The sequence below is a fragment of the Alligator mississippiensis genome, chromosome 4 (assembly GCF_030867095.1).
Source record: "Alligator mississippiensis isolate rAllMis1 chromosome 4, rAllMis1, whole genome shotgun sequence".
Taxonomy (NCBI): Eukaryota; Metazoa; Chordata; order Crocodylia; family Alligatoridae; genus Alligator; species Alligator mississippiensis.
In genome coordinates, this window is record NC_081827.1 from 12,049,103 (window position 1) to 12,069,466 (window position 20,364).

General features: G+C 43.2%; 1 long non-coding RNA gene across 1 annotated transcript in view; it reads left to right on the forward strand.

Moving 5' to 3' along the window:
• Positions 1-5,145, forward strand: part of LOC132249805 (uncharacterized) — a 126,211-nt gene extending 121,066 nt beyond the window's left edge. Inside the window, exons 3-4 of the long non-coding RNA XR_009461304.1 lie at positions 646-731; positions 4,692-5,145. This is a non-coding gene — a long non-coding RNA (uncharacterized LOC132249805). The remainder of the gene's footprint in view (positions 1-645; positions 732-4,691) is intronic.
• Positions 5,146-20,364: the final 15,219 nt, after the last annotated feature.

Below are 20,364 nucleotides of genomic sequence, written 5' to 3' on the forward strand. Positions count from 1 at the left end.
TGCCTCATTCATCACAGTTGATCCAAGCAACTACTCTTCACCTCTTTTAGCAGCATCCCCTCCTTCTGTCTCTTCTATACAAAGTCCTTTCTTTCTGCCAGTCCTTTCATAGCATAAGATCAAGTAGGTTGCTATTTATGAAAGCCCATGCTTCTCTGATCCAGTTGGTTATCTACCCAGCCGTATCTTCTATGTGGCTTCAGACTTACATAGCTAATCAGTCTCTATCTAGTCTTTGTGATAACCAATTTCTATCCCTATGGCAGGAGATCCCCATTCCCTTTATTATGGTGCAAATTAATATTATTAGCCAGCACACTACCTAGCTTAATTATTTCTTGATTTTTGTCTAAAAAAAAAAATCACATACAGCGAATACAGTCCTGCTATGTAACACTTGTCATTATTATAGTTTCCTTGGTCTATCTATCAACACCTTACTCTGGGGAAACATCATTGTAGAAGTAGCACTCTCCTCGGAGACACTCGTTATAAGAGATTTGAGGCAAGAGAAATGATATTTCAGCTCAGGTTTACATATCCTTTCCCTTGTCAATGTATTAACTGGACCATGAACACTCTTTCTGTTTTTTCAGATGAAATAACTTATTCACTGATCTATATATATATATATATTTCTTTTAGATACTGTCCTGGATCATAATTCTGAATCCAAAGAGTCCCCCAGATTTTGGACCAGTTCAAATCTGAATACCAATGCTACAACTTAGGTATGTTCTCATTAATTTGAAGCAGCTTTCAGGGGTATCCTTCTGCCACTTTGCAAATAGTTTCGGTTGGAAATCAGCTGTTGGATCAAGTCAGAAATTCATAAGCTTCTAGCACCCTTACAATGAATATGGCCTGTACTGAAATTCAGTTATTCATATGTGGTAGCCATCTTTCCACATGAGTTCCTGCCTTTCTCTTTTTTTGATCAAATAGCACAAATAAAAAAGCTTCTCCAGAGTGCAAAACCAAGGCTAACCTCTTAAAATCTGCCAATTTGGGGAGAGGACGGGAAAGTCACTCATTTTCTATCTGGTTTTATTTAAAAATGCAACACTTATGCCTTTTAGCAAAGAAATATGCAGCTTTGTTTCATTGGTAGCTGCAAAGCCCTTTTGTGCTGTTATCATATTCCTTCTATGTGCCTTTCCATCTTTTTGAGAGATAACAAATGACAGATTTTAACTGTGTTTCCAATCTTTCTTTAACTCCTGCTCTTTCAAGAACTTTAATCAATTCAGAAACTAAATATTGGGAGCCTTGGGGGATTTTTTTTAAGTATACTTTCTCCAGAATCTATTTTTTTTTACTTCAAATAAAATCACATTTCAGTATCATAATGAGTTGCTTCAGTATGTCCAGTTATAGTCACAGAAATCAATTTTAATATTTAAGTGGTCGTTTTTAGTTTGAATGTGGTTGAATCTTTCATAATTTACTTTAAAAAAAACAAACTTGAATTTCCAATGATAAGTACAGGACTCATAGTATAGTCCTAGCTCAGTATTTAGTTGGCAGCTGGTATTAAGCAGAGTGCCCAAGGGGTTGGTCCTGGGACTGGTTTTGTTTGAAGTCTTTAGCAATGATCTGGAAGATGGCACAGAGTGTGCACTCAGCAAGTCTGCAGATGACGCCAAGCTGGGGGGAATATTAGATATGCTGGAGATGGAGAGTAGGGCTAGGATTCAGAGTGACCTAGACAAACAGAAGGATTAGACTAAAAGAAATCTCATAAGGGTTAATAAGGAGAAGTGCAAAGCCCTGCACTTTGGACAGAGCAGTCCCATGTAAAAGTACAGGCTGGGGATTGACTAGCTGGGCAGCAGCTCTGCAGAAACAGACCCAGGGGTTGCAGTGGACAGTAAGCTCAATTTGAGCCTTCAGTGTGCCCTTGTTGCCAAGAAGGCTAATGGCATCCTGGGCTACATTAATAGAAGCGTTGCCAGCAGATCAAGGGAAGTGATTAATTCCCCCTATTCAGAACTGGTGAGGTCACAGCTGGAGCACTGTGTCAAAGTTTGGGCCGTCACTACAGGAAGGATGTGGACAAGCTGGAGAAAGTCCAGTGGAGGTCACTGAAAATAGTTAGGGGGCTGGGGATCATGACTTCTGAGGAGGGGCTGAGGGAACTGGGCTTATTTAGTCTGGAGAAGGGAGGACTGAGTGGGGATTTTATAGCAGCCTTTAACTACCTAAAGTGGGGTTCGAAAGTAGATGGACCTGAACTGTTCTCAGTGGTAGCAGATGGCAGACCAAGGAGCAATGGTCTCAAGTTACAGTAAGGGAAGTTTAAGTTAGATATTAGGGAAAACTTTCTCACTAGGAGGGTAGTAAAGCACTGGAACAGGTTACCCAAAGAGGTGGTGGACTCTCAATCCTTGGAGATTTTTAAGACCTGGGTAGACAAAGCCCTGGCTAGGATGATCTAGTTGGGCCTGGTCCTGCTTTGAGCAGGGGGTTGGACTAGTAGTGACCTCATGAGATCCCTTCCAACTCTTATTTTTTTATGATTCTATGAAATACTTCAACTAAAAAGTGAGAGAGAGACAGAGAGAGTCTGTTTTTCTCTAAAGCCTAAGTGGACTAATTCCTGTAAATTGGTGTGCACTTCAGCTCCTTTTAACTTCAGTAGATGAGCGTACTTGACATTTTACTAGATCAGGCCAAAATGTATATTCTATGCTATGAGTGATCTGTCAGTTTGCAATGCCTTTTCCCAGGGTACGACAAACTCAGCTCAGAGTTAGGGGAAAACCATAGTTGCTTCATCCCAAAAGGAGTTTTAGGAAGGAACTATTCCTCTTAAATTTTCTTGGAAAATGTAAATTGCGGCCTTCCTGCATAGAGTGTATCTTATCTCCCAACTTCTGCCAATATTTGTTGGACGAGAAGAGTAAGCCCTTTTTTCTGCTATCCTCTTGCTCGTAGTGGAGAGTATCTGTTGAGATGTGACTACACTCTGCACATAACCCGTGTCCTAGGTGTAGGGATTGTGGAAGTGAGGACTTGTATTACCTGCCTAACTTTTGTGTACTCATGTTAAAGGTTTAATCTAATTCAGGCTCTTAGAAGCTTTAGGGTCTGATCCATGGGTCATAGACATCAACTGAAATCTTTTGAATGGCTTGATGGACTTTCAACCTATTTGTCCTCTTAGGTCTTTTCTTTCCTGTTGCCAAGCTTGTATAGCTTGTGATGGTATTATTTTAGCATATTTTCTACTAATTCAAATTCCTCATGAGGTTACAGTATACACTGTAGACATGGGTGTCAAATCAAAAATCCAGATCTGTATATGGGATACCTAAGAGGCATCTACTGACTTGGTTTGACCCACTGGGCCATTAAGCAAAACTTAGGTGACTGTTCATACTTTAGGCAGCCCCAAAGACTTGAAGATGTTGTGGCCAATGTAATATACATTGTGGTGCACATGTTATAGCAGAAATGCTATGCTATGCTAACAAGAGCAGTTTGCGCAAGGTAGGTGAGAAGCTTTATGTCAAATAAGCTTAGATGCCACTGTCGGCTGAGATCTGAGTAAAGAAAACCATGGATGACAAATCAAATAAGAAAAACAAAAATGTTGACTTGGTAGCAGACAGGAGGGCAAAAGATTATAAAGGTCACTAGGCCAATTACCAAAGGTTAACCCAAAATCTGCTTGTTGCTCTAGACGAATTCCCTGGGTGATTGAATTTATTGTCACGGGGAAGTTGTCTTATTGTTCCAGCTAATGGAATGCACACAATCTATTCCTTTCACCTGCTTGTCTTTCACAAAGTGTGTACTGCCTTCTCTTTCTGGTCTAATACATGCCACACATTCTCTGTTCTCTGATTCTAGTAGAGAATTATTGACTAAGGGTGTACAAAGTGGGCCCTGTTCAATTCAGATTTGGATTCGGCCCAAATCGGAGACAGTGATTTGATTCGTTGATTCGGATCACTGTCCCTGATTCAATTTGGCCGAATCCAAATCTGAAGATTCGATGCTGATTCAGAGAATCAGCGATTTGGACATAGACACAGCTTTAAAAGTTTTTTCTACATACCTCAAGTTACCAGTGCGGCCATGAACGCTGTGATGCTGGGGTGAATGGAGGCATCTCACAGGAATGTGGGGAGGACCCACACATGCTTGGCAGTGAATCCGGATGTGGAGCAGAAGTAATTCCGGGCCACTTCTGGGTCCACCGGGGAGCATGCTGGAGACCCCCTGCGCTCCTGTGGGACAGTCCACGAGCCCCACCATCACAGCATTCACAAGCCGCACTGATACCTTGGGGTATGTAGAAAAAACATTTAAAGCTGTGTCTATGTCCAAATCCCCAAATCTCTCCAAATCAATTCAGAGGGTTTCGATTCAATTCTGAGAGATTAAAGGATCCTCTGATTCGATATGGATTTGGAGAGTCGGCCAACCAATCCAGCCGAAACTCCACTAAATCGAATCAGGGACCGAAGCTTCGCACAGCCCTACTATTGACTCTGCTGCAGTCTGCTCTGTACTCTTCTTTGTATCATTATATCCTGACGATTGAAATATCCTCACTACCTATACAATTAGAAGTGAGCGTTGGCAAAGTCAACTCATACAGTTCAGGGATAAAGGATCTGTCCCCTTTCAATGGCTATGGCAAAAATCTTTGACTTCCTTTCTATCTGGCTTGAATTCTCCAGGGTTTTAATTCTACATGTATGAAGATTATGGAGTGTGAAGGAGCCAGCTGTTGGGTGCCACATAAGTAAAAAATGGCCAGCTTCTAATAGTCATCTGTTTTCATTTTCTGTTGTATCTCTTTCCCTGTGCTATATGTGTAGAAGTCATAATCTTTGCTTTTGTGTTTACATTTATGGGGTTTGTTTGTTTGTTTTTACAGCTAATTGAAAAATGAATATATACATTTTTTAACAAGTCAAATCCTATTTCTAGTTCATTGAGTAGGAGTGTTGCTATTGGCTTCAATGAAATCAAAATGTAGCTCTAAGTGAACAAACAACAAAAAATACAGAGTTCAGTTTGCTAAATTATGTTGTCATCATTTCTTCTTTGTAAGTATTCATACACTTGTTGGAGAGCTGCTCATAGATCCCAAATGTTTCGTCATTTTAACACAACTGTTCAAGCAAATATTTGGACATTGGCTCTGTAAGCTGTAGATTGGCTACACCTTAACATTTAATGGTTATTACTAGGCCTACGCGAAGTGGCTAGTATTAGCTTTGGATTCAGATTTGGCCAATTTGGGGGACAGTGATTCGATTAGGTGATTCAAATCACTGTCCCAAATAGATTCGGCAGAATCTGATTGAGAGATTCGGCCAAAACTCTGAATTGGCCCCATCCGCTGCCCAGTCCCAGTTTCCGGCTCTTTGGGAAAAAAGCCCAGCACTCACCAACTGCTGCCAGATGAGGGGGGGCGGCGATCCTCATTGCTCCCCACGCTGTGTGGGAGGCTCTGCCACAAGCCCCCAGATGTCTCAAGGCCGCTGCAGCATCCAGTGAGCACAGGGCTTTTTTTCTTTTTTTTAAAGAGCCGGTAGCTGGGGTGGACAGTGCAGGCATAGGGGGGTGTTGGGAGAGTGGGCAGGGGTCAGGGGGCTTGTGGCAGAACCCCCCATGCAGCGTGGGGCAGTGGGGGGCAGCAGGGATTGCCCCACTGCCTGCCAGCATCTAGTGAGTGGGGACTTTTTCTAAAAAAGCCAGGAGCAGCAGCAGGGCGGGACAACCATGGGGGGACCTGGGTGAGCAGGTGGGGGTCAGGGGCACTTAGAGGGGCTAGGAGAACAGGCAAGGGCCCCCCATGGTCCCCTCCCCCCTTCTCCACCCCCCTCTCCACCCCCTTCTTACCAGCACATGTACATTTTGGGACTGCCCAAATTTCCAAAGCTCTCTGCATCTTTTCTGAATTGATTCGGACCTTTTAATTGGTCTCCTAATTCGATTCGGAGATTCGGCTGCCGCATCAGGCTGAATGTCCTTTGAATCAAATCAGCACCCGAAGCTTTGCACAGCCCTACTTATGAATAGTCTGTTTTATTGTACCTAAGAGCACAAGACTGGGCCTTTCTTTTTTTCTGGGAAGTGGCCAAACCCTAGTGAGAGAGAGCCTGGCTCAAAGCATTTTTAAGTGTAAACAGGTGAATCACAAAGGGAGGAAGTGAAATACAGTGAGGTGAAGTGACTTGCCGTGGCTGATGCAGCATGTGAATGGCAGTGCAAGGAATAGAACTGAGGAGCCTGGCTAGGTGGGTATGACCAATCGGTGCTTCATTGCACCATCAGTGTAGCTCAAAGGGAAAAGAATGGGGTAGAACATGGACCTTTGATTGGATTAACCATAACATTGTGAGAAAACTAACGGTTAAAGGGTTTGGTCCTCAGGGCAATGGGTAGAGGGGAAGAAGCGGCAAGGAAAAATATGGTAGTTAGCCATGCCAGTCTAGGTGTTACCCTGCCCTGCCTTCTGTTCAACAAGAAGTAAGATTCCACATGTGAGAAAATCCATCAGATAATTTTGATGATCTGGTAGGAGGAGGAGATAACCCATACAGTCAATTTGCTGTTATCATTTTCTTTCAATTAATGAAATGGTAGCAACAATGTCCTCATGAAAGAAAAAGAAAAAAAAGAAAAAAACAAACCACTTGCCAGCATTAAAGGTCAACTGTGAAGCAGTGTCATCATTCCCCGCTATGATGAGGGCCCAATGTTCTATCATTTTAATGCCTAAGGAAATATGAAGGAAAATCATGGAGGAAATAACTTCATATACAAAATGATCCTAATGCTCCTAATAGATGCTTCAGCTCAAAATGCTTCATGAAGGAAATATTGTCATATAGAAAATGGTCCGAATGCTTCTCTGAACTTTTATTAATTGCTTGCCCTGAAATATTTGCCTTCTTTTTGAAAAGTAACCTCTTTAAATATTTAGGGAAAAAGCTATAAACATCATGCAGTTTTAATTACAATTTATATGTTGGACGTTTAATTGCCTTTTAAACTAATTTGTTTTATTCTAAAAGTTAATTAAACTCATTGGGGGAAAAATGTTCCTCAATTCAATCGTGAGAATAGAGCAGATGTGTTGATGTATTTGTGATTGTCTGTACCACTCTGAACTTACAAGTATCCTTTTTGTCTTATGTACTCTAACAGACCTTTAAAACAAAGTGTTTTCCATACGAACAAGGTGCCCTGTGCATTCCCTTTGTGCTATGAACATTAAAATTATATGTAAATGCTGTGTGCCATTTTAATTAATTCGTCCCCTCTGCTAACATTGGGTTGTTATAATGTAGTGTGAGTAGACCAGGGTTTGCACTGGTAAGACTTGCTTTACTGACCTTGGATTTCCAGGATTTAGAACTGTGGGAAATCAGAGCATACAATACAGTGATTCAAGTAGGAAGCTTAGAAATATTGTTCCCCGCCCAATTTTGCTCATTTTACAAGGGGGATAGATTTTTAGAAATGGTCTAATTTTTGTGCTTCGATGTTCAGATGCTCAATTTGAGATCATTTAAGATGTGACGGTTTACCTGCGTTCATGCGAGTCCCTGAACACAGTAATTGGTTTGGGAGAGGTTGGGTTTTACAACAAAAGGGATGAGCCTGTGGGAAAAGCAGGAGCACTTTTCAAGCAGGTGTAGACTAGTGATTCTCAACCAGAGTGCCACAGCACCCTGGGGTGCCGTGCAATGTTAGCACTGTTAGGTGTGCAAACATGATTGGCAAGATAAACCCAATGATTTCAAATAGGAATGCACACAAGCTGGGAGTCTGGTCCAACATGCTCTAATTACTACTGCACATCTCCACGTCTTATGTGGAGCTAGCCTCCACGTCTTGTGTATCAGCATTCCTGTGCTCCCAATGGCAGCAAAGGCACTTTAACTAAAGCTCGTTTGACCTGTTTTAGATAAAGCACCCCCAGTGCCATTTTGAAGCACAAGGATGCTGATACACAAGACACTCTGGATGCTAATTACAGCGGCTCTTGGAGCTGCTCTAATTAAAGCAGCACCCTCCCCCCCCCCCCCCCCATCCCTGGAGCATGTGTAAAAATCCCCTGTAATGTTAAAAACAAAAATCTGAACTGTTGTGGTCTTTCTGAGTTCTTTGAAATTGAAAAAATGCTGTATTCTTTTTTCCATAACCAAAAATGAGTGAAAATGAAGAGCTGGCATTTTCTGAGGTGCGTCCTCAGCATAATGAGGGGTGCTTTGAGTCTAAAAAGCTTGGGATCCATTGGTGTAGACAGAGGATGTGCCTTGAAGAGAAAAGAATAGATGTGCCCGGGAGTGGAAGTAGGAGTTACCGAACTGGACGAAAATGGGTTATGTTAGACCTAGACACTAACTTTGCAACTCTAGTGTGGAGTTTGTGTATAGAAAGGGTTCTCATAATCTTAATGTCACTGTGCCTGCATCTCATTTAGATGCATCTGAGTTAGCTTTAAGCTGACTAACTTGGGTATCAGAACAGTGTAGTGAACAGTGAACAGTGTAGTTGTTATGGCAAGGAGCACAGGATGTACTCCAAAACTGCTGAGAAGCTACATAAATACATCAGCAATCAACTATAGCCTGTGCTGAATCTTAAGTTACTGTGGGCACAGTGCTAGCAGTACCCAAGCTAGGTAGTTTAAAGCACTACCATCACAGTCATGACTAGTATAGACACAGGACGTATTGGTTTGTAAAAATAATGTGGGAGCATTAACATTATAACTGCATACTTCTCAAAAGGACTTCCATCTCCCCAAACATTAGAAGTGACGTGCTTATTTTATCAGATCATCACTAAGCACTAGATCATCACTAAGCACTTCCAGCTGAATGCTGACCTTCCATCTGGATGTTAAGATATTCTACCAAAGCTTCTGGTTCATATTTCTGGTATCTCAAATGCATTGAATAATCAGAGCATTGGGGATGGTTAACTTAAAACATTTAGGAAAAAAACAAGCAAATCTCAGGCTTCCAAAATTTCAAATACCCCATTAAACTGATCAGAAATGACAATCACATGATGCTCATTAGAGCCAACCTCAAGTTTAACCAAAACATGCAAACAAAGGAGGATTTATCACGGCTTTCTGAGTCGGAACAATAACCGGCATTTCAGTCTCTTCAAAATGAAATGCAAGATACCTAGAAATTCCCCAAAAAAACAAAACAACCCCCCCCCCCTTTTATGCTCCCTATATACAGTATTTGTGGGTCAGTGGTTCTGAGGTCATTGACATAGCCTTTACAAGTTTTAAAAAGAAAGCCTCAGTTAGCCTATAGTTCTGTTATTGCAGCTGAAACAAGCTCGCTGCTGGTTTGTTAACTTGTTTTGATTCTGCTCTACTCTTGTTTCATTGACGTACACAAGGCTGACATCCAGAGACACTCTTCTTGGGCAGTCATGTGTATCAGGCCTGGTACTCTCACTGTCAGCTTGATAGGCCCACTAAATGACTGTGCACTGATCCAGAAGCAACTATTCCTCATACTGTGCAACTTGTTGGAACTTTTATGCATACCATATAGTGTGTGACAGCTCCTTGTGTGTGTGTGTGTGTGTGTGTGTGTGTGTGTGTGTGCACGTGTGCTCATGTGTGTGTGTGGCTATTCATTATATGCACATCCAAATTCCCTTGCAGTATTGCTTGCATATATTTCATTTAGAAGTAAACTGTATTTTTTTTTCTTCTTTTGTGATGAGTCTTTTATTTTTCATGCTCTATGGATTCAAAAGGATTTTTAAGGAGCTCTTTCTGCTCGTGTCATCCATTTACAAAAAAAATTTCATTAACCACTGTGGATTTTAAGCACTGTGGAATGAAACTACTCTTCTAGGTTAAAGCCAATTGATGTCACTCCAGTATCTTTCAGAAACAATATAGGAGAATGCTTGACTTCTTTTTTTTTTATTATTTAAAAGCATTTAAGTGACTATATATATGTGTGTATATATGTATGTATACATATGTGTATACACACACACACACCCCTAATCTGAATGTGCAATCATTGTCCCATAACCAGAGCTCTCCTTTACTACTGCTTCTTACAGATGTAAGTTATACCCTCATTCAGCTGTCATCTCTCCCACTGAGGCCCTAATCCCACAAACACTTAAGTGCTGTTATAATATTATTGATATGAGTAGTCCCATCTACCCCGATGGAACTGATGGCATCAATAAAGTTATGCACAAGAAGAAGTATTTGCCATTTCAGGCTCTTAACTCCAGCAAAGATTTCCACAAGTGTTTGACTTCATTCTCCGTCAATCATCATTGACTTCACACACTTGACTTCAATGCAACAAACTTCAGTGTACAAAGTCAAGTATATTTTTAAGACTTTCCAGGATCATGTCCTATGACTGGAAGCTGCTGAGAACATTAACTTGCTGTCTGTGCACTTTCCCTGCCAGATCCAGCAAAATTTCCTGGGTGATACTCTAAAATACATACTTTGGATTTACTGTCTCAGCACATAAAAGACTGGTCTACATACGAGAGCTACAAATGTTTTCCTAACATGACCATAGAAATTTGCTTTCATTCACCATCATGTGTATAGTATTAATTGACACTAGAATGGAGTTATATTAGACTTTGTGCACCTGAAGCCATGGGCAGATGTTACACTGAAGAGATGATTAACCAGTTAATCATGTCTTAAATAATGATCTGGCCACATGCCCATGCAATTAATGGTGCGATAAAATGGGGGGATAAGCCACAGAATTATTCCACAAAATTTGTATAATAATTTTGCAGCTGGTTTCCATCCTGGACTCCCCCGGCACTGATAAGTACGGTACAATTGGTATCTAACCCCAGATCCCAAAATCACGTGTTCTGTCATTGTTGGGATCAGGGATCAGATTCCATGTGCCTTTAAGTAAAAGCCTTTCAGTAAAAGTGACCTACATAGCAGCTTTTTCAGCTGCATAAATGGCATTTGGGGGATTTACACACAGATTCCAATTTGCTACTCATTCTGTGTGGACATGTAAGCACGCACACATTCACTGAACATGTGCAGTAGACTACACGCTGGCCAAGCAGGTATATGGCTATTTATGTACACCTCTTGTGGATATGTAGGTCTTGGGCAAACACCCCAAGACTAGGAGGTGTTTGATACCAGAGAAGGAAGATAGCCCTTCCACTCAAAACTTCGGTGCGAGACCCCCTCTCACTCAGAGGAGGTTTGAACCTTCAGATCTCCAACTTCCCAACATTGTGGGATAAATGCTATGCCACAGGTCAGGTATTAGGGCTGTGCGAAATAGCACCATTCCGTTTCAACTTGCACTTCGAGGTTTCGGCAGAATAGCGTTTTGTTTTGAATTTTGTTTCAATTCAAAACTGCTATTCTGTTTCCTTTCATCAAAACAGTGACACTGTCACTGTTTTGATGTTTCACCCGTAGCTATAACGGGGAAGCTCGAAACACCTGCTCTCATCTGGCAGGTAGATCAGGGGCCTGCAACCCCAGGAGGTTGTGCCAGTCCTCCCGGGGTCGTGGGCCCCTGAGCTGCCTGCCAGATGAGGGAGGGATGCCGGGTGCTGCCGTCTGGGACCAGGAACCTGTGGAAGGGAACTGAGCCCAATCACTCAGTTACCCTCCCCAGCACTATAATTGGGCTGGGGAAGGGAACTGAGCCCAGCTGAGCTGAGTTCCCCTCCCCAGAGCTACAGCCAGGCTGGGGAAGGGAACTCAGCTCAGCTGGGCTCAGTTTCCTTCCCCAGGCTTATTGTAGCACTGGGGAGGGGAACTCCAGTTCGGCTGGGCTCAGTTCCCTTCCCCAACCCGATCGCAATGCTGGGGAGGGGACCTGAGCCCGGGCTCAGTTCCCTTCCCCTGCACTGTTTGTCTTCCTGCAGCCCAGCCACGGGAGGCAGGGAGAGCCAGGGCTGTGCTCCCTGCCTGGCTGAGCCACATGGGGTTATGGAAAATTGAAACATTTCAAAACTTTCTAAACATTTCAAGTAGCCTCATTTTGTTTCAAGGCTGTTTTGAAGCCCTTCATTTTGGTTCAATTTCCCTGTTTCAAGCTTGAAATGCATCAAAACAGTGTCAAAATGAAACAGCCACTGAAATTTTGCACAGCCCTATCAGATATTATCCAAGCCAGGGCTGTCCTGGGGGGTGCGAATCAGGATGACCGCCCTAGGCCTTGTGCTTTGGGGGGCCCCACAGGTGGTGCCGTACAGATCCCGCCACAGCCGCCATGTACCACTGCTGCCAAGCGCCACCAGTTCTGCTGCCACTGCCAAGCACAAGCTCTGGCTGCTGACTGCCTGCCTTTCCCCCCCGCCCCCCCCCCCCGATGCTGCTGCTACTGGCTTCTGTGGGTGGTTGCCACCCCCCGACCCCCAGCCCCACACAGGCTGATATGCCCCAGGCTCCACACACCCCTAGGAACAGTTCTGATCCAAACCATTCTTCAGCACTCTTATTTTGAAGTTGGATATATGGGGGCCAGAAGAAAAAAAGCAAGCTGCAGCTATGTGCCCTACTGAGAGAGACTGATTCTGGCGAAAAACAGGACCTAGGTTCTAGCCTGGACCCTTGCTCACACTGGGGTAGAAACTTTCTTATTTACATGCCAGCCAATGATTATTAAATACAAAGTGAAGTAGCTCAATTTCAAGAGGAGTACTGAAGAAGGGACTGGATAGCTTGTATGCGAGTTCCATTTAGATGCACAAAGTGAAATAGACTTCTGCCCTGCAAAAATCAGGATTTGCCAATGGATGCCACACTTGTATATCCTAAACTAGAGGATATTTTGGCACCTCTGGGACAAAAATGAAATACACAGAGGGCACATCTAAACATGCAATTAATGCGCCTGAATAAACTTGAGTGCAGTTTATTGCTCCCAGGCTCAGCATTTACATGTGTGCTTGGGATTGCAGTACATTAAGGTGGGGCAGAGCAGCCCTGGGTGAGGAGGCGGCCTGGGGGATCAACCAGCCAGCCCAGAGCTGCTCCACCCCAGCTAAATGTGCTGTAGAGGGGCAGGCTGGGACATTAGGGTGCTACAGTGTGGGGGCTAGCTGGCAGGTAGCTCCCATGCTGTAGCACCCTTGTGCCCCAGCCAGCCCCAGTCACCATAATCATGTGTGTTGAGGTGAACTAAGTAACTCCACTCTAAGATAGTTCTTGTCCTGGACAGTACTATCCTATGGCAGAGTGAATTAGCTTAATGTAGTCTAATAGTGCTATATGTGTAGATAGTGACGCTTTACTGCGGAGCTAATTAGTCAACTCCACAGTAAAACACTTGTGCAGATGCACTTAGAGGGTGCAGGATTGGCTTGTCCCTAATGATGAGAGGCAAGACATCTGCTTAAAATAAAACCAACTCTCAACAACTGAAAGCAGCAACAAACCAATTTCACCAGCTTGTCTTTTCTCAGAATCAGATTCCAATATTCCTATGCTGCATCAGACCACTTGTGTTTTCTGCTGAATCCAGACAAAAACAATTTCTTATAGTTTATCATCACAATATTGATTCAGTCATATTTTTTTATGATATAAGATTGATGTGGATATTGGGAACTGAGGAAAGCAGTTCAAGATGATATGTGCCAAAGAGTTTTTATAATATATATGTAGTGCAAACCAACATTTTATATTATAGTTCATCTAAAAAATCTGCCTTGTATTCTAAAGAAAAAGAAGTGATTCCAGTCTGCTTATGTGTTTACAGAAGAAAGAGAAAAAGGTATGTTGTGTAACCTTAAGGGAGGGTTGCAGGAGTAAGCAGTGCAATACACGAGGATGTTCAAACCCTGGTTCATGGCACTGTATCATCTGATGTATGGGATTCCCCAAAGGTCCATAAATTTAGTGGCAGGAAAGCAGTTGCATTGCAACCACCACTTCCAAACATCCAGATCCTTGGGGAGCCTTAGTCACAGGGGGGCTGAGAGCAGACAGTGCTGGACCCCAGGATCCAATCCCAGTGTATGGGTCCAGGAGAGGGCAATGCCAGGCCACTGGGACCCAGTTCTGTTGTTCTGGGTCAAGAGGAGTCTCTTTCAGGTACCCAGGAACCAAGCATGGCACATCAGGGCAGGAAGGAGTGGTGCCCAGCCCCTCGGGCCCAATCCTGGTGGACATGGTTATGCTAGGCCCTCAGGGTCCAATCCCGGTGCTTGGGGCAGGGAGAGGGCACTGCAGTGCTCCAGGGCCTGATCTGGCCTGTGGATCAGCCCCAACCCATTCATCTAGTCCATGGAGCCAGAAGGCTAAGCACCTTAGTAACACAAGCATTAAGGCTGCCATCCACAATATTCTTAATTCATAAATAATTATAATAATTTTGAAGTATTGAAATAAGGTACTGCACACACAGTGGAACATCTCTGCCTATTCTCTAACAGTTCTCAGCATGTGAAAAATTACTATAATCTATTCTTATAACATCCTTAACTCTGACCCCCAGAGCTTTTTTGCCTTTGTAGCTATAAAAAGACCCTAGAAATATTTTTAAAATGCCCAGAGTAACAGTAGCTATAATTCTTACCATGCTACTTATATTATACCTTACAACTATCATTTTAACAATCAGAATATAGAAGCATTTCACAAAGAACACTGTTTCATATCTAATATTTACATAGAATAAAGATATAACTTCTTAATTCAGTCATTAACTATTTCAAAATAATTTTAGATAAAAAGATTGTTTTAACTTCCAAAAGTTGCACATTACACAAAACATACTAAGATGGCCGGGCAGGAGGCAATCATGGCAGTAGTGCTGCACAAAGGCCAACTCTGCTGCCACGGCCTGCTGGCAGCTAGCCCAGAGGAGCAGATGCCTCATCCGGGTCTGGCAGGTGCGCAGCAGGTCACAGCCAGGCAGCAGCCCCCACTGCCAGACTGCTGCAGTGGGTAGAAGGGGCAGGAAACTCTCAGGGCTGCTTCATCAGTCCAGCTGGCACAAGGGGTAGTGTTCCCAGGTACCATTTGGCTGGGCCCCAGAAGCTTCTGAGAGCAAGTAGCCCTGAGCTTCTTGCTAGGGCAGCTTTTTGTTCTGATGGGGCCAGGACAGGGCAGCTTTTTATACTGCTCGGGCCAGGACAGGGGCTGGCCCGGGGCTCTAGCTCCCCCTGGCTGCAGATCTGGAAGGAGCCAGGCAGGGTTATTTTGCCCCAAGTGGCACAATTTGCTCCACAACAAAGTTCATGTCCAAACACGTGAGCTGAGGCAAAAAGGCTCAGCTCAAATTTGCACCACTTCTATTTGAGCTGCTGCAAGCTCACATGCTTGTGTGTGTGTGGACGTGCCCGAGGTGTCTTGGCTCCTAGACGTGCTCCTGCTCACCTGGCAAGAAATGGTGTTAACCTTTAATGTGCAACTGTGCATGGCTTATTATAACTTTAACATTGCTTTACATTCCACAAACTTAGTATGGGCTAAGTGTAATATGTAATTTCACCCTTACTTTTTAGAGGAAAAAGATTACAAAGCACTAACAAAAAAGACTGGAAAGCAAAGAGAATGGCATTAAAATCGTTGTTGGATTAATTTAATTTTTTAGTTGTCTGGGATTTTTGCTGGAAAATAAATAATATAAGTAGGGATATTTACATTTAATCCAATCTCCATTGATTCATTGAATTTGTTAATGCTCTGAGGCTCTTCGCCATTGAGACACACACCCCTAAAAGGCCTCATTGGTGTGTTTCCAGAGTTGGAGTGGGAAAGCATGTGAGCACTGCTGTGTGATTTGATAGTAGCCTTTAACTACCTGAAGGGTGGTTACAAAGAGGATGGAGCTGGACTGTTTTCAGTGGTGACAGATGACAGAACAAGGAGCAATGGGATCTAGTTGCAGCAAGGGAGGTTTAGGTTGGATGTTAGAAAAAACTTTCTCACTAGGAGGGTAGTAAAGTACTGGAATGGGTCATATTGAGAGGTGGTGGAATCCTTATCCTTGGAGGTCTTTAAGGCCTGCTCAACAAAGCTCTGGATGGGATAATCTAGTTGGGGATGGTCCTGCTTTGAGCAGGGGGTTGGACTAGATGACTTCTTGAGGTCTCTTCCAAGCCTAATTTTCTATGGTACTATGATTCTATGATATATGCTCAGGAATGGCATGTGCAGAACACCCCACAGCACAGCATAGACCGATCCTTTAAAAAATAGTTCTTATATAGAGTTTAAAATTAAAATATAATTAAGGTTTTTTGTGTAGAGAGCATCTTGTTTTAATAAATAAATGTATCATACATTAAAGACAAGAAATAGTCACTCCCAAGATTTACAAGGATCAAATTGACCCTGTCAATATTGAACATTAGACTTTCTATGAAAGGTCCTGGTTTTCATTTGACTCCAAGACCAAGTTCCTCTCCCTGGAAAATAATAAATCAGAAGGGTGTCTTGTCCACACTCCTCAGAAGACCTAATCCATGTGGTGCTTTTAAGATGCACAATGATGATGGAGTGACAGTACTTGAAAGCCCATCTGCCTCAGTATTTCAGCTCATAACACTTTTTCAGAAGCGTGTGCATAAATCTTTTCTTGCTGAAGCCTTTCATCACAAATGCTTGAAAATATTTGTGCAGAATCACTTCCAGCAGAAAGCATCTGATCCAAAACCTAGTTCCACGCCTAAGTAGTTGATTTGGAAAACAAAGCAGGTCATACTTCCAAGCCCGTTCAGAGCTATAAACTAGTTCAGTGGTTAGACAACTCACCCAAGATGATCACAGTGTTATGGATCTGTGCCATGTTCCTCTCTCTCTTAATCTCTGAATTTATATGACTTGGCTGAATACGTAAAAAAAATAAAACAGATTCTCATCTGCTGTAAGTTCCCATAGAGCTATGCCAAAATATACATCGACTGGGGGATCTGTCCCAATGGTACAACAGTTAATCTCACCAGTTGTTTGGGAACAGGCTGATTTTTGTAATGGATATGTTAGAATAATATCTATAGCTGTAAGTGGATGTGTCTATTAGGGGATTGGAAGCAAAATGAAACATATACCTAATTGTTTGGAAATGAGGTATATATGCATTCTTGCTGAGAAATGTCAAAATCCACCCAAAAAAAGGCTAGCCGAAGAATATAATAAACTAGTGTTTATAAAAGTACAGTCTGGAAAATTCACTTCTGTTGCTCTCCTTCACCAGTTTAATTAAAGAAATCTACCCTGTCTAGAAATCCCAGCTAGGAGGAAAAAATACTTCATGCTTTTCTGCAGGCTATTTTAAAGGAGTCTAGAGAAATAAAAAAGTTGTAACCCTTTATGAACTCTTTAAAAAAAGAAGATTAAAAATTGTGTGATCAATAGCAAAATGGATCTTTTCTGAGTCTCTTGCCTCTTCTGCCTCGAAGACAAAAGAGCCTTAACAAGCTTAAAAAAAAAAGACTAAGGGCTAAATTCCCCTTTCAGTTACACCATGAAAAGCTAGTTGAGCATCTAGCTCAAGGTTAGGGTTTCCTCCTTGAACAAAATCAAAAGGGAATTTAAAACTAATACTTGTTCCATGACTATTTCTCCACCCTCCACCTCTAAGCTTAGATGTTTTTCTCTCCTCCTTTTATATTTCTCTGATTCTTTAAATTTTCCAAATCATTGAGTCTTAAATCAGTTGCAGGGAGACAATCCAGACACAAAAGGAAAAGTCCGTGTCAGAGGAGAATGAGTCACTGAAAGAGTTTGAAGCCTGTATCCAAGTACAGGATTTTAACTTTGGAAAAAGGAGGATTAGGCAGTTAACGCCTTCAGAACAGAAGTCCCTGCTTCCTCACTGCTGCAGAACAAAGTTTCGACAGGGTGGAGAATCCATTTCCGCTAAATGATATTCAGAGTCATGTTGTTCTAGACCTGCAAAATTGTATTCTCCTCTTTCTGTGTGTTAGTTTTCACTGGAAGTGATGCTACTTCCTCCTTCACATCTTTTGCCACCTTTGGGCCTTGTTACACCTTATCCTTTGAGCCAGAGAAATGTTTCATCAGTGCTAGCTTGGAGTTTGGAGCAGTCACACCCTTGGTCTAGGAACCTTATTTGGCTTCCTCCTACCTGTGCAGCTGTGACTTGCTACTAGAGGCCTAGTGAGCAGGGGCAGGACTAGGAGGTATATCTGTGACTTGCCACTGGGGCTAGGGACAGACATTATACATAAACCAGTTTAAGTGATCAGTGATTCGAACTGGTTTAAATCTGTGACAGAACATAAGTTCCAGTGAACTTGAACCAGTTTGAAAATGGCTGAAACCTGTATGAGATAAACCTGGTTGAATGTGGTATCAGACTCGCAGGCAACTGGTACCTCTTGAGTCTGCAGGAGCACCCGCAGAAGCCGGAGGTGGGGATGGGGCTGGCGAGCACCCACAGAAGCTGATGTTGGCAGCAGCGGGGATGGCCTTGTTGGTGGGGCACATGCCCCTCACCCCGCCGTGGCCCCCTTACCAGTTGCCTATGGTCAGACTTAACATTTGGCTCAAACCAGTTTGTGCAATGTCTGTCCCATCTGGTTTCCCCATGCCTCACTCCCCCGCCTCTCTCACCACTTGCTGCTTAAGCAGGGATCCTTTCTTCACCTCTCCCACAGCATGGACCATAGCCAGCATATGGTGCGCCAGCTAGTGCTGCATAAGGCTCTGGCAGAGACTATAGACACAGCAGGGTCTGCTGGCTTCCCCCTGCCCTCCCCTCCTCCCCGCCCTTCGCTGCTCAAACAGGACATCCCACTCTCCCTTCCTCCCATCTCCCACAGCACCGACCCCAGCTCCATGGACCCTAGACATTGCGGTGTGCTATCTAATGCCAAGACGTGCCTATGTGTGTCTCTATCCAATTTCATTGAGACAGGCAGGCAGACAGAACAGGGCTTTTGGAGCTAATCAACAGATCACCCAGGTAAACAGTTTAAGAAGAGTTTGAAGTAATGGGAGAGTGGCTATTGTTTTGCTAATCAGGTGATGAAGACTCTTATCAGCTCCAGGCTACCTTGCTCACTTGGCAGTTTTCTTCAGACAATCTGACAAGCAGGGAGGGACATTGAAAAGCACCATATCATCAACAGATGCATGCACTGCACCCCCCGTCCCTTGCCTCAGAGTGCTAGCAAGGGTCTGGGGGCTAACAACTCTCCCACCCCTTGAGCAGCCAGCAGCAAAAAGCTGGGGATGGTGCATACCGACCTCCCTGATGAGAAAGTCCTGCCAGGGCCTGGCCAAGCCTCCCTCTGCTCAACTCTGTGCAAGGGAAAGGAGGACTGCTGTAGTGTCCCCTGGCTTCTAGCCCGAGCCACTGCAGGCATGTGTCTGAATTTCCTCATTCCAGAGGGATTGTCTCTATGGTTGGAAACTAGTTCAGCCTAGCCAGGTTAGACTGACCTTCAAAGGTTGATTCAATTCAGTCTCAGGCTTTTTAAATGTCTGTCTGTAGCCTAGAGGCCTGGTGAGCCAGGATAGGCTTCTATTCCTGCCCTACTGGCGGGGGTGCGAGAGATCCTGGGGTACTAGAGGACTTCAACTTGGGCAGCATATCTGTGGGGAGTGGCCACTCCTTAATGGAACAAGATCTGGGTAGTGCAGATCAGAGATACTCCTGCCCTGGAGTTGGTATATCTTTTAGCTTCATAAAGTATGCTTAAAATTGCTTAAACATGTGAATGTGTGGACAATCCACGGGTTAAGAGCTCCAGGAGCCACCCAAAATTACTGTGTAAAAAGGCCTTTTTATGGCAGGATTTTTCAAATGATGGATTTACATTGCTGCTATTAGTTTTACCATTGACAACTATAGATCAGCACAAAGTGCTTCTTAATTTCACACACTGAGGTTATATGTCCTTTGGGGAAGGTACTGTCTCTTGCTTTGTGCTTACACGGTGTCTAATACAACAGTGCTTTCTGGAGCTACTATAATAAAATTAAACTGAGATTATCCAGAGCTCAGCATTAACTCTGCTCACAGGGAAGTGGTAAAATTAGATATAGGCTAATTCTGAGTGCTATTGAACATCCCATTCACAATAAAACATAATTGTTGGCAAGACGGGGGGGACAAGACGGGGGGAACAAGGCATAACTACTGCCTTGAAACTGGGCCCAGACTAGCTTACAATGGGGCTCGGTTTTGTTCCAGTGCTTTCTGTCCCTTCCAATGACCTGGACCGAGTTCTGAGTACACAGTGGCATCTGAGATCAGGTGAATTTCCAATAGCTCCAGGCTTTCAGATTTCATACTGCTCTGCTAATTGCTCACACAGCTGTACTTTTCTGTTAAATATTTTATCTGATTGTAAAAGATAATTTATTGGAACTTATTGTTTTAAAACAAACAAAACATCTTT